Source organism: Mustela nigripes, chromosome 1 (assembly GCF_022355385.1).
Source record: "Mustela nigripes isolate SB6536 chromosome 1, MUSNIG.SB6536, whole genome shotgun sequence".
NCBI classification, from domain to species: domain Eukaryota; kingdom Metazoa; phylum Chordata; class Mammalia; order Carnivora; family Mustelidae; genus Mustela; species Mustela nigripes.
This window is the reverse complement of record NC_081557.1, coordinates 269,895,901-269,908,542: the sequence shown is the minus strand read 5'-3', so window position 1 is coordinate 269,908,542 and position 12,642 is coordinate 269,895,901. Positions and strand designations below refer to the sequence as shown.

At 43.3% G+C, this 12,642-nt stretch overlaps 1 protein-coding gene across 23 annotated transcripts in view; it reads left to right on the top strand.

The window, feature by feature from the left end:
• Positions 1-2,534: 2,534 nt before the first annotated feature.
• The window catches only part of SEC31A (SEC31 homolog A, COPII coat complex component), an 80,987-nt gene continuing 70,879 nt past the window's right edge, over positions 2,535-12,642 (top strand). For 12 of the 23 annotated variants that reach the window (XM_059386167.1, XM_059386121.1, XM_059386105.1 and 9 more), the window contains exon 1: positions 2,537-2,698. The gene's annotated coding sequence lies outside the window, so the exon portion shown is untranslated. Of the gene's footprint in view, positions 2,699-12,642 lie in introns of all 23 variants that reach the window. The other 11 variants (XM_059386148.1, XM_059386076.1, XM_059386048.1 and 8 more) reach the window with 2 other exon arrangements.

The window sequence follows — 12,642 nt, the reverse complement described above, 5'->3', positions numbered from 1 at the left end:
AAATAATCCCAAGCACTATGGCTAGCATTCAAGCCAAAGTGTTGAGGTTAGTTGCTGCACTGAAGGAAAATGGTAGCTAGAAGGAGACTAAATAAAAAACATTTTACTGTCCATACAGGCTGGTTCCATCGCTTCTAGAGTCAGCATGAATTGATTAACCTTCCACTGTCTGGCAAAGCTGCAAGCTCAGATAAGGTTACTACTGTGAAATTGGCACCATTATTCCAAGAGTCACAGGCAGTCCTTGCTTTGCCCAGTGTAAGACTACTGTGTGAAAACTTCACAGGGTTTGGCTATAATGTAAAGGGAGTTCCTATAAGATTCTGCTGACCGTGAGAATGTGGACACTCGTACCATTCAAGCCGTTCTAGAGACACAACCAGAAGAATTTAGTGGAGGTGAACATCGTAATAAAGAAGAAAAGCATTTGTGTGTTGTAAAGGAAGAATATGTTTCAGAGCAAGTGATGTGGGTGAAAAAACCACATTAAAGGAGTTCTCAGATATTTCATGACATTGAATGCTTAGAAGCCAATCCAAACTCAAGAGTATGACAGTTTGCCAAAGTGTAGAGAAGATGCTTGCTCCATACTGTAAATTACATGAGAAAGCACTGTTCAAACTTCTCCTGAGACTTTCCTATAAATAAAATGCTATAATTTTCAGTGTTTCTGTTTTCAATACTTTTTTTTTTTATAACCAACATCAAGAAAGTTTATGATGTTTGGATAAATCTTAGGTTACAGAACACTCAAGATTAATCCCATAGATTGACTGCTTTGCAGTTTTCATTTCACAGTCCACAGAACTCCCTGCATTTCAAAGAGCTAGGAGCTGTATTTAAGCAGATATAAATAGATGAAGCCTAGAAACAAATACACTTTACCTTTAGGATTATCCGTTATGATCAACTTTTTTTTTTTTTTTTAAGATTTTATTTATTTACTTGAGAGACAGACAGTGAGAGAGAGCATGAATGAGGAGAAGGTCAGAGAGAAGCAGACTCCCCGTGGAGCTGGGAGCCCGATGCGGGACTCGATCCCAGGACTCCAGGATCATGACCTGAGCCGAAGGCAGTCGTCCAACCAACTGAGCCACCCAGGCGTCCTGATCAGCATTTTTCATACGGTCTTTGTATGCTATGTTGAGGCTATGAAATAAATTTGTAACTCTATGTCCCATACTTCAATTTTGAATGTTGATCCGTTTTAGGTAAAATCCTCTAATGGCATAGGTGGTGTAAAGGGCCATACAGTAAATACTTCGGGCTTCGCAGACTGTTAGCGTTTCTGTCGCACGAAAACCACCGCGGACCATATGCGAATCCTTGGAAGTGGCCGTGTTCCAGTCATGAGCCTGACCATGAAGGCCTTGACCTCCAGTCGACAGAAGGGGGTGGGGCGCAGGGACTTGGGCAACAGGAACACGGACCTCAAATGATCCCGAACCCTGGATTTTGGCAAGGCCGTTCAGACGAACCCTTCCTCCATGCCAGTGTGCAGTCCCAGGTAGCGGTTTTGGGATTTCCTGGTGACTCCAATGATGGGCCCCCTTTAAAGTCGGATTTTTCTTTAAGTGATTTTCCCAGCTCCTCTAGACAGACGCAGCTGTAGGCAAAGCCGGCTTTGTCGAAGGCCGGAAGTCGCTGCTGCACCTCCGTAGTTCGTTTAACCCGTTCGCGTCCCAGAAAGAGAAACGCGGCTTTTCAAGTTAAAAGGGCGTTCCAAGGAGTGCAGGGGTGCAGAAGCCCTGCTCGCCGTACTCGGGAGCGGAGGCGCCTGAGCACGGGCCCGTGTAACCAAGCACTGCTCCAGCCGTCGGCCGACCTGGTCCGTCCGCTTCTGACCGTCTACGAAGCGCTTTTCTTCTGGTTTTGCTTCCTTTGCTGCAAAACGACGGAAGGGCGAACGACACGCGCCTTCGGGGCCCGGCCTGCGGCGAACCTCAGGTCTCCAACGGCACCCGCGGTGCTGCCCGGCCCGCCTGACCCCCCGCGCCCCTTCGCGGTAACCGGGCAGCGCGTCCGCCACGTCAGCGAGCACAGGCGGAGGGAGAGGCGGACTCCGCAGCGCCCCGGGCCCGCGCCCCGAGCCATGCGGCGCCGCACAGCAGGCTGGCCAGGCCGTTCGCGCGAAGGAAGCTCTCAAAGGCGACACCCAGAGCCGACCGTGACATCCCGAGACGCCCGGCACACGCGTGGCGGCCGTCAGGGCCGGTGGCCCGGCCTGCGCGGGACTCGGCCGGCGCGGCGGCGACCCCGGCACGAACGCTACGGGGCGTCCCTGCGGGCCTCGCCGCTCTCCGAAGAGACGGCTCCTCCCCGCAGCTCACCGCATCCTCGCCCCGCACGCCGCCCCGCACAGCCGGTCGCCAGCCCCGCCGGCCCCCGCCACCCTCACGCGCAACCGGATTCAGCCTCCGCTCGCCGCCGCTCCCGGAAGTGAAGCCGCCGGCCGCGCGCCGGGGTGGGCGGGGCGAGGCGTCGCTCCCGGAAGTGCGGCAGCGGGCCGGCGCCGGAGTGGGCGGGGCGAGGCGTCGCTCCCGGAAGCGTCGGCCGGCGGCGGGGAGGGGCTGCGGCTGCCACGTTGGAGCGGAACGTGGAGGTGGCCCTGGGGCGGGAGGAGGGGCGTTGGCGGAGGCTGGAGAGTCCGACGGGCGTCGCGCGGACACGGGAGCCGGTCGCGGAGGGTCGCCGACAGGTGTGTGCGTCTCTCTCCCCCACCCCCGGCCTTCGCCGGCCTTCGGGCCTTCGGTAGAGCACAGGCGAGGGCGGGGAGCGCGGCGCCTGTCCCCGCCGGTCCCCGCCAGCCTGCGGCCCGGTCTGTGGTGGCGACGCGCCCCTGCTCCTCGTTTCGGGCCCGTCGGGACCTCGCCTGGCGTCCCGGTGCCTCGGGGATCGCGGCGACCCACGTCCGCCGGCGTTTCCACTGCGGAGCGGGCGCCCCCCGGGGCTTCGACGGGGCGTCCTGCCGCGGCGGGCACCCGGGGTCGGGGTTAGGCGCCCGCACACCCTCGCGCGCCGGGAGGGGCGGCCCCGGGGCCGCTGGGCTTGACTTTGTGAGGGCCGGTTCGGGTCCGAAGTGTGGCCGGGCGTGAGGGCTCGCGGTGGCGAAGCGCCGGCCGCTGTCGCGGAGCCGGGACCGGCCCGCCTCCCGGGTGGTCGCCGGTCGCAGCCTGCGCCTGGCGGAGGCCGCCGCGTGCGCTCGGTCTCCGGCGGTCATCCGAGGGCAGGAGGACGGCGAGCCGGACGGTGGCCGGGCGTGTGGGCGCCGCGAACGTCGGCGCAGCGCTGGCGGCCCGGGCTGCGGGGGTCTCCTCGGCGGTCCCTTCGCGCCGTCGGTCCTGCGGCTCGGCTGTCCTTGTCGCCGCCCGGATCTGCGTCCGGTCGAGAGGGAGAGGCCGGGTCTTCCCGTGCTGACCCGTGTGGGGCCGAAGTCCGCGCGGTTTCGTGCTCCCTCCGGGCTCTCTGGGGCCGCGCCGGGGGGGTCGCGCGGGGGGGGGTCGCGCGGGAGGCCCGCAGGCCCGACCGCGGTGGCCGAGTGGTTCCGGAGTTCGGAAACGCGAGGTCGGGACGGATTGGGTTTTATATAAGCAGGTTCTTGTTGGAAACGCATAGCGTAATAACAAAGAAATTTGTAGCTGTAAGGAGCAGTGGTCCTTAACTCTATGACATTCCGCTCCCTTTTTAGGGTCTGTTGAAAGCATTGGATGACCTTCCTAGAAGAATGCGCGCACACACACACACACACAGAATTTTCTACGTAATTTCGTGAGGCTTACAGATGCCAAGTTAAAATTCTTATCAAGTGATATTATTAAATCGATTTTTGCAGTGTTTTTAGAAATGTGTCATTCTTAATTTCAGCTCAAAAGATTATTTGTTGGATTCCGGTAAGTATGACAGCTCTTTGATTTGGTTTTGGTTGAATGAGACGCGTCTAGAACGTTGATAACACCGAATACATCCTCCCGAACACATGTGCCCATCCATAATAAGGTATTTGCCCCCACAGATGGGCAAATACCGTGTTTTTACCAAATACAGTGCCAGGTAGGGATTGTTTGAGAGTAAGAGTCTCCAATTTTTTTTTTAAACTCTTCCAGTTCTTACTTTCTGAGGTAGGAGTCATCTCTGTATGTAGCAGTAGACAGTAATACTGTTGGGTTTTAGTACTGCTTTACAGAATTATCAATTAGAAAATGAAAAGAAAGAAAAAAGCTTCCACTTAATTGCATGCATTTAGCTACATTCATGTTGTGGGGAGAAACTTGGATGAAGAAATGAGTTCTAGTCTGGGACATACATTTTCTTCAGTAGATGTACTCTTTTCTTGGAGAGATTTATTTATTAGAGAAGGAGTGAATGCGCACACAAACACACGCGTGTGCAAGCCGTGGGGGAGGCACAGAGAGAGAAGGAGAGAGAGAATCCCAAGCTGATTCCCTACTCAGCACAGAGCCTGAGTGGGACTTGATCTCAAGCGATCAAGACCTGAGCCAAAACCAAGAGTCAAAGGCTCAACTGACTGAGCCACCCAGGTGCCCCCTCAGTAAATGTATTCTTGAAGATTCATTGAGATTAACATTTTAAATTGTGTCTTTTGCAATAGCTGACATTACAAACATGTAATTACTGTGTGCCAGGCACTGTTCTCAGTTCTCTATGTAATGCCTCATTTAATTCTCACAGCACTTCTTTTTTTCTTTGAGATTTTATTTATTTGAGACAGAGTGAGAGCTAGAGAGCAAGAGAGTGATAGAGCATGAGCACACACACAAGGAGGGAGAAGCAGACTCCCAGCTGAGCAGGGAGCCTGATTCAGAGCTTGATCCCAGGACCCTGGGATCATGACCGACCAGAGCTGAAAGTGGACACTCAGCCGACCGAGCCACCCAGGCGCTCCTCACAGCAGCCCTTCTGTACGTGCTTTTATTATACCTATTTTACCAGGTGGGTAGCCAAGACACACAGAGAGCATGTGAGAGCTTGGACAAGGAGCTGGAACTTGAGCTGAGGGTATGGCTCCAGGCTTCATATCCTAAATTGCTGTGCCATTGATACCGTCCTGTAGATGACATATGTGAACAGGCCACTGTCCTCACAATTTTTGTATTATCAGAATGATTTTGTTTTGTGTAAAATAATCTCGAATGAAATAAGTCTGCATAATGTGAATTCTAACCACATATGATACTGAAAAAATTTACACAAAGCTTTGGAAGCATGTCCTACTTGGGAAGTACACATGGTTTAATCTAAGCATTCTTCAGATTTTCAAGAAAATTAGTTACAACTAAATCATTCTTAAGAGAAGGAAATATGCAGGTGGTATTTCCATAGTATTCTTAGTGTTTTGAGAATGATTGCAACACATAAGGCAGTTCCAGGCCATTGTTGTAGTGATTAAAAACAAAACAAGGGGCGCCTGGGTGGCTCAGTGGGTTAAAGCCTCTGCCTTCAGCTCAGGTCATGATCTCAGGGTCCTGGGATTGAGCCCCGCATCAGGCTCTCTGCTCGGTGGGGAGCCTGCTCCTTCTTTTCTCTCTGCCTGCCTCTCTGCCTACATGTGATCTCTGTCTGTCAAATAAATAAATAAAGTCTTTAAAAAAAATAAACAAATAAACATACAAAACAAAACAAAACACAAAAATAGCTGGTATTGAAACCTTGTATTCAGTACAAGTTAATAAATGCAGCATATCTAGTGGAACACTGAGTGCTACTGACAAGAAATAGACTCTTACAAATGTTTTGAATTCCCACTTAACCATTTTATGTACTTGTGAATGTCTCTTTCTTTTTCAGTAAATGTTACACATTAACTAATTAGGTTCATGAATTAGGTAACCCTTGTTGTACCTTTGCTCTTAGACATGTTGTAGTTACGTTTTTTTTTAAAAATATATATAGCTGTTCTGTTTTCATTATTAGAAATTATTTTAAAACATCTTCCAACAATCCCTTTTTTCCTCTAACGATACTTTCTCCTATTTTTTTAAGTAAGAAAAGTTAGTTTTATTAAAGCCATTTTTGCCTTTAAACACTTAAGAATTTAAAAATTAAATGTTTCACTTGAATTTTTCCAGCTCGTCTTTTTGTATTTCCATAAGTATAAACATTCAAAATCAAACAAGCAGAACTTTTTATGTACCTCATCCTGTACTAAGCAATTTTTATTCCAAAAAAGGATAAAAATTGTAATATTTGATTGAAAAATTATTTACCTGGTTAATGAAACAAGATGAAATATAGAACATTTGGTTAAAAAGGCAATGGGAAAATATTTAACAGTATGTTTTATTAAGGTAGAGTAAGACACTTTATTATAAAATACTTGAAGTGGTACAGTTGAAAGATTATTTTGGTCATTGTAGATTGAATCATTAGGGCACTTGTCATGAAGGAGCTGGGACTTGAAGGAGCTGGAGAGGAAGAGAGCATTTCATTTATAGAAAATAGGCCTCTTTTTCATTTTTAGAAAATTGAGATTTTTCCCCTTTTTTTCAGAATAGTCTTAGGAAACTAGATGTGTAGTTTTCTTGATTAATCTTATGATTGTAATAATTTTGAAAAGTAGTTAGCGTATTAAAACCCATGCTAAGCTATGTGCTAGGCACTGTGTTTGGCCCTACATAAAATACATTATCTCAGGGTGCCTGGGTGGCTCAATCATTAAGCCTCTGCCTTTGACTCAGGTCATGATCCCAGGGTCCTGGGTTCAGCCCTCATCAGGCTCCCAGCTCAATGGGAGGCCTGCTTCTCCCTCTCCTACTCCACTTTCTTATGTTCTCTCTCCAGCTGTCTCTCTGTCAAATAAATAAAATCTTAAAAAAAATTTTTTTAAATAAATAAAAAATAAAAATACATTATCTCATTTAAACTTCACAACATCCCATGAGGTAGTCACTCTTATCCTCATTTTACAAATTGGGCTCAGGGAGGTTAAACAGTGTGTTCAAGGTGTCCTAAGCAGCAGACCCAATATTCAGATCGAGCTTTGACTCCAGAGGCTCTCCTGCTTTTAACCACCAGATTCAGCCTCCTCAGTCCACTTTGCCTAACCTAGTACAGTTTCTTCTTCTCTCTTTTCTTTTTTTATTTTTTTATTTTTTTTTATTTTTATTTTTTTTAAATTTATTTATTTATTTGACAGAAGGATTACAAGTAGGCAGAGGCAGGCAGAGAGAGAAGGGGAAGCAGGCTCCCCACTGAGCAGAGAGCCCGATGTGGGCCTTGATCCCAAGACCCTGAGATCATGACCCGAGCTGAAGGCAGAGGCTTAACCCACTGAGCCACCCAGGTGCCCTCTTTTCTTTTTTTAAAGATTTTATTTATTTATTTGAGAGATAGAGCACGAGCAGGAGGAGGGGCAGAGGGAGAGGGAGAAGCCGTCTCCCTGCAGGTGAGGCTCCATCCCAGGATCCTAGGATCACGACCTGAGCAGAAGGCAGATGCTTAACCAACTGAACCACCCAGAGGGGCCATTTCTTCTCTTAATGTCCTCATGCATTCTAGCTGCTTTGTTATTATTTCTTCTAAATGTTAGTATGTCTTTTGTGATTAAAATTGAATACCTGAATTTGTTGGGGTAACAAGTAAGAGTGCGGACTCTGGAAGTAAACTTCTGACTTCAGATCTTGGCTGTACCCCTTGCTAGCACATACAAATTGTTTAATATTTCTGTGCCTTTATTTTTAATACTTTTTTTTATACTTGGAGAGCTCCAAGCATAAATAATTTGAACATGTAAGGCATAGGTCATATTGTTAGTCTAAGGCCCTCTTAGGGAAACTATTGGAACATGAACTTCAGCTCTAGAGGTGAGTAAGAAAGCCAGCAAAAGTACTTTTGGAGAGCATTATATATATTTAACTGTAGACCTGAGACTAAAATGAAAGTGGGAATAAGGAAGAAAGAATAAAATCTGTATGTTAAATATCTGATAATGTAGGAATTGGTTATAAAACTTTATAAAAGATTAAGAGAAGTGGAAAGTAGGAAAAAATTGGTGGTAAAAGAATTTTATGGATCACCTCATCTGTAATGGCTGGGATATCCTTTAAAGCTGACAAATCAGTTGGTAGAAGTATAAACATATTCAACAGTACAAAGGTAAACACTAAAAAAGATAATACTATTGACTATAACTGTGTAGTACAAGAAGGGAAGTAAGATTATGTGAACTACTTTCATTAGTGCTTACAGTAATTACTGTGCAAAGAGATAGAGGATTAATGGTACTAAATAAAATTATTTGCAGTTATAAAGATAGAACCAGAAATACATATTAGAACAAAACTACAAGTCACACTAATTATCAGAAAAATTATAAATACACAAATAGAGACAATAGGGAAAGTTTTTAATTATAAAACCATTTTAAATAGCAAAATAATGTAGAACTAAGAACAACCATATTTGTCAAACCACGAGAAACTTTTATATTGGTAAATTCTATCTGGTCTCACTAGCTAATAGATTAAAAAATTTTCACATTGGATCACCAGGCAAAATCTAATTCTATTTGTTTATGTATTTATTTTGCTGTATTTAAGGCAGCCAGTGAAAAAGTGGTTCAAAAGTTGAAAAGGGCAAATATATATACATAAAGGCACATAAAAAGTAAGCTAAGGTATTGTTCTTAATGTGAGATAAAGTGGAATTCAGGCCCAAAGGCTTCCTTAAAATGAAGAAGAATACAAAGTTAAACTGTATATTAGACAGTGAATGTTTAACATTATGAATATCTGTCAACCAAGTAACTATGTATTAAATACAAAGTAACTTTCATAAAGCAACTTTCAGGAGGTACCAGGAAAAATAGGCATAAATGCATTAGGAGTAAGTGACTTTTTTTTTTTTAAGATTTTATTTATTTATTTGACAGACAGAGATCACAAGTAGGCAGAGAGGCAGGCAGAGAGAGAGAGAGAGGAGGAAGCAGGCTCCCTGCTGAGCAGAGAGCAGATCCCTGAGATCATGACCGGAGCCGCAGGGAGCGGCTTAACCCACTGAGCCACCCAGGCGCCTCCCGAAGTAAGTGACTTTTAATTCAGTATTCTTGGTCCAGGGCAAATTAAACGGAGAAACAGTAAGACTGTAGATGACCTAAACAATTTAGTCAATGGGGTAGATTTAATATATATGGAACTTGACCCTGAAAACAGTGTACCCCTTCTTTTTAGATCTCATTTGCAAAAACTTCTCTATAGTTCCCAAAGAAAACTTCAGTACATTTTAGAAAGGAGAAATAGTATTAAAATCACAGTGCACTTGCATATTAAGTTCAAACAACGCTTGGATTAATGGAGAATACAAATGAAACCTGTACAGTATACTGATGACCATAGTGATGAGAACACTAAAAATTATGGAGCCTGGCTAAAATAGTTCTCAGAAGTGCAAAGCTTTAAATACTTACATCAGTAAAGAATAAATAATAAAAATGAGTGGGTTAAGTGATTAACTCAGAAAGTTAGAAAAAGATCTAAGTAAATGAAAAGAAGGTGGAAGGAAGGAATTAATAAAAATAAGAGAGAGGTGCCTGGGTGGCTCAGTTGTTAAGCGTCTGCCCTCTGCTCAGGTCATGATCCCTGATTATTAACATGTCTTGGGATGGAGCCTACACTGGGATCCCTGCTGGTCAGGAAGCCTGCTTTTCCCTCTCCCACTTCCCCTGCATGTGTTCCCTCTTTTGCTGTCTCTCTCTGTCAAGTAAATAAAATAAAGTCTTTAAAAAAAGAAAGAAGGAAAGGAAGGAATTAGAAAACAAAGCAGAATTAATTGGCTGTTTGAAAATAGACAAATCGCTAGTTAAATTAATCAATTATTTAAGAGGAGAGTAGGGGGAACAAAACACAAATATATGTAATAAATAAAGACTAATAATCATAAATAGCAAAAATTTAAAGAATTGTGAGTGTCGTTCAAGTCTAAAAAATGAGAAACTCTGTAAAAAAAATTGGAGGAATATCATAGGAAAATATAATTTACGAAAAATGACCTTGAATAAAAAATTTCAAATAGATCAATTTCTATACAAGAAATAGAGAAAATTAGCCGAGGAGAAACTCCTCTCCAAAAATCATCTGGCCTGGATGTTTCATGAGAGAATTCTGCTGAATCTTTGAAGAACCAATAATTTCAGTGCTGCTGTTGAAACTGTTGCAGAGCATAGAAGATGGAAAACTACATTTTGAGGTTGCCTGGGTGGCTTAGATGGTTAAGCATCTGTCTTCGGCTAAGGTCACGATCTCAGGGTCCTGGGATCAAGCCCCTCTTCGGGCTCCCCGCTTCGTAGGGAGTCTGCTTCTCCCTCTGCCTCTCACTCGGCTCGTGCTCTCTCAAATGAATAAATAAAATCTTTAAAAAAAAGAAAACTATATTTTTAACGGAGTATAATATTGATATCAAAACTTGACATAGAATCCATAAAAGAAGAAAAGTATAGATAAAATCTTCGTTACAATTCCAGAAGCAAAACTCTGTTAAACAAAGGGAATCTAGCAGCACATTACTAGAATAATACATCATGAGAAGTTTATTCAGCGTAGAAAAAGATAGTCCATATTAGGAAATCTATTAATATAATCTGTTTTATTGATAGACCTATGAAGAAGAATCCGCGGTCATTCTGATTACCTCATGAAAAGCATTTGACAAAATTCAAGACCCAGTCTTTTAAATAGCATTCAATAAAGCAGTAATTGATGACTACGTTCCTCACATTATATACATTTATATTTGTGCATATGTATGTGTATTTCAAAACCTGAAGTCTTGTCCCATGGTGATACAGTAGGCTTTCCCACTAAAGGAAAGAACAAGATAAGAAATCTCACTGTTATCACTAGTGCTTAATATGGTAGTACAAATGCTATTAACTTTTGTACAACTTTTGTACAGGAAGACAGTTGGGTGGGGGTGAGCCACATTTACGAACTAAAAGATAAAATACTTAAGAATAAACAAACCCACGATGTCAAAAAATTTAAAGTAATACTGAAAGAGAAAGATGGCTTAAAAGACAATATGTTCTCATTGGAAAGATTCAACATTGTGTTATTTTCTCCATAAATTAACATAGTAATTTGATGCAGATTTGATAAAAATATTAACATTCTCTTTTTTTGGGAATTAGACAAAAACTGTTCAAAGTTTATGTAATAAACAGTGATAGCAAGGGAAACAGTGTAGGAGAGAAGCAATGGATAAGGGTTATGGGGATCATGTTCCTATAAAGTCTGAGTATTGAAAACAGGACAGTGCTTGGGGTGCCTGGCTGGCTCAGTCGGGAGAGTATCTGATCTCATGTTGTGCTCATTTTGGCAGCACATATTCTAAAATTGGAATGATCATGGGGTTGTGAGTTCAAGCCCCACATTTGGTATAGCGATTGCTTAAATAAATAAACTTAAAAAAAAAAACCTGGAATGTCTAACATGTAAATAAATAAGTGGACATAAGAACTGGAAATCCAGAAATACACCTAAATATATCCGGGAATGTAGATCCTAACCTACATCCTAATACGTATAGGAATAAAACATAAATAGTAAATCCAGAAGTAAACCTAAATGTAGAAACTTAGTAAAAGTGGTATCATAAAATTGTAGGAAAAAGACTTTTCAATAAATGCTTTCATTATTAAAACACACACACACACACACACACAACTGAACGTATATTGTATAGCAGTATGTATTCCAGGTCCTGAGTCAAATATAAATGAAAAAAGCCACAAATGAATTTACTTAGAAGAAAAATATGGGTGAATTTTTTCATAACATTGGCATGCAGGCCTTTTTCCCTAGTCAAAATTCAGGAACCACTTTTTAGAAAGTGATGAATTTGACTATTAAAGGATGGCACATCTATACAATGGAATATTTTTCAGTGCTAAAAAGAAATGAGCTATCAAGTTACAAAAAGACAGGAATTTTAAGTACCTGTTGCTAAGTGAAGGAAGTCCATCTGAAAAGGCTGTGTACTATATAGTTATAACTAACATTGTGGAAAAGGCAAAACTTGGGAGAGAGTAGAGAGATCCGCGGTTGCCAGGAGAGAGGACGAGAACGGAGGAGAGGGATAAAGAGGTGGAACACAGAATTCTGAGGGCAGGGAAGCTTCTGAATGATATTCTGAGTCTGGATGGATGGATTTGGGTGGGTGAATATGTGTCATTATTCGTTTGTCAAAACCCATAGAAAACCCAAAGAACCCTGAAGTAAATCATGGACTTTGCTTGATAATGATGCCTCGGTTGGGGTTGGATTCCGGCAAATGCACTGTGGTGCAGGGCGCTTTATGGTGGGAGGGGCCGGGGTAGGGATGGGGGGGTGCTCCGTAGTTTTCACCCAGTTCTGTGAACCTGAAACTGCTCTGATAAATAAAATCTATTTTTAAAAAATAGCAATCTTGTGAAACGTAAAAAGGAAAAACCCATAACCAAAATAAAATAAAGTCTGACAACCCAATAAAAAAATAGGCAAGTAAAACAGACAGGAATAGACAGAAAAGGACAGAGAAGGAAATGTGGATGGCCTATAACCATATAAAAAAGATACGCAACATTATGGCATGAGAAATTCAAATGTTAAGTACTCAGAGTAATCATTTTTCACCTATCATTGGTAAAAATCA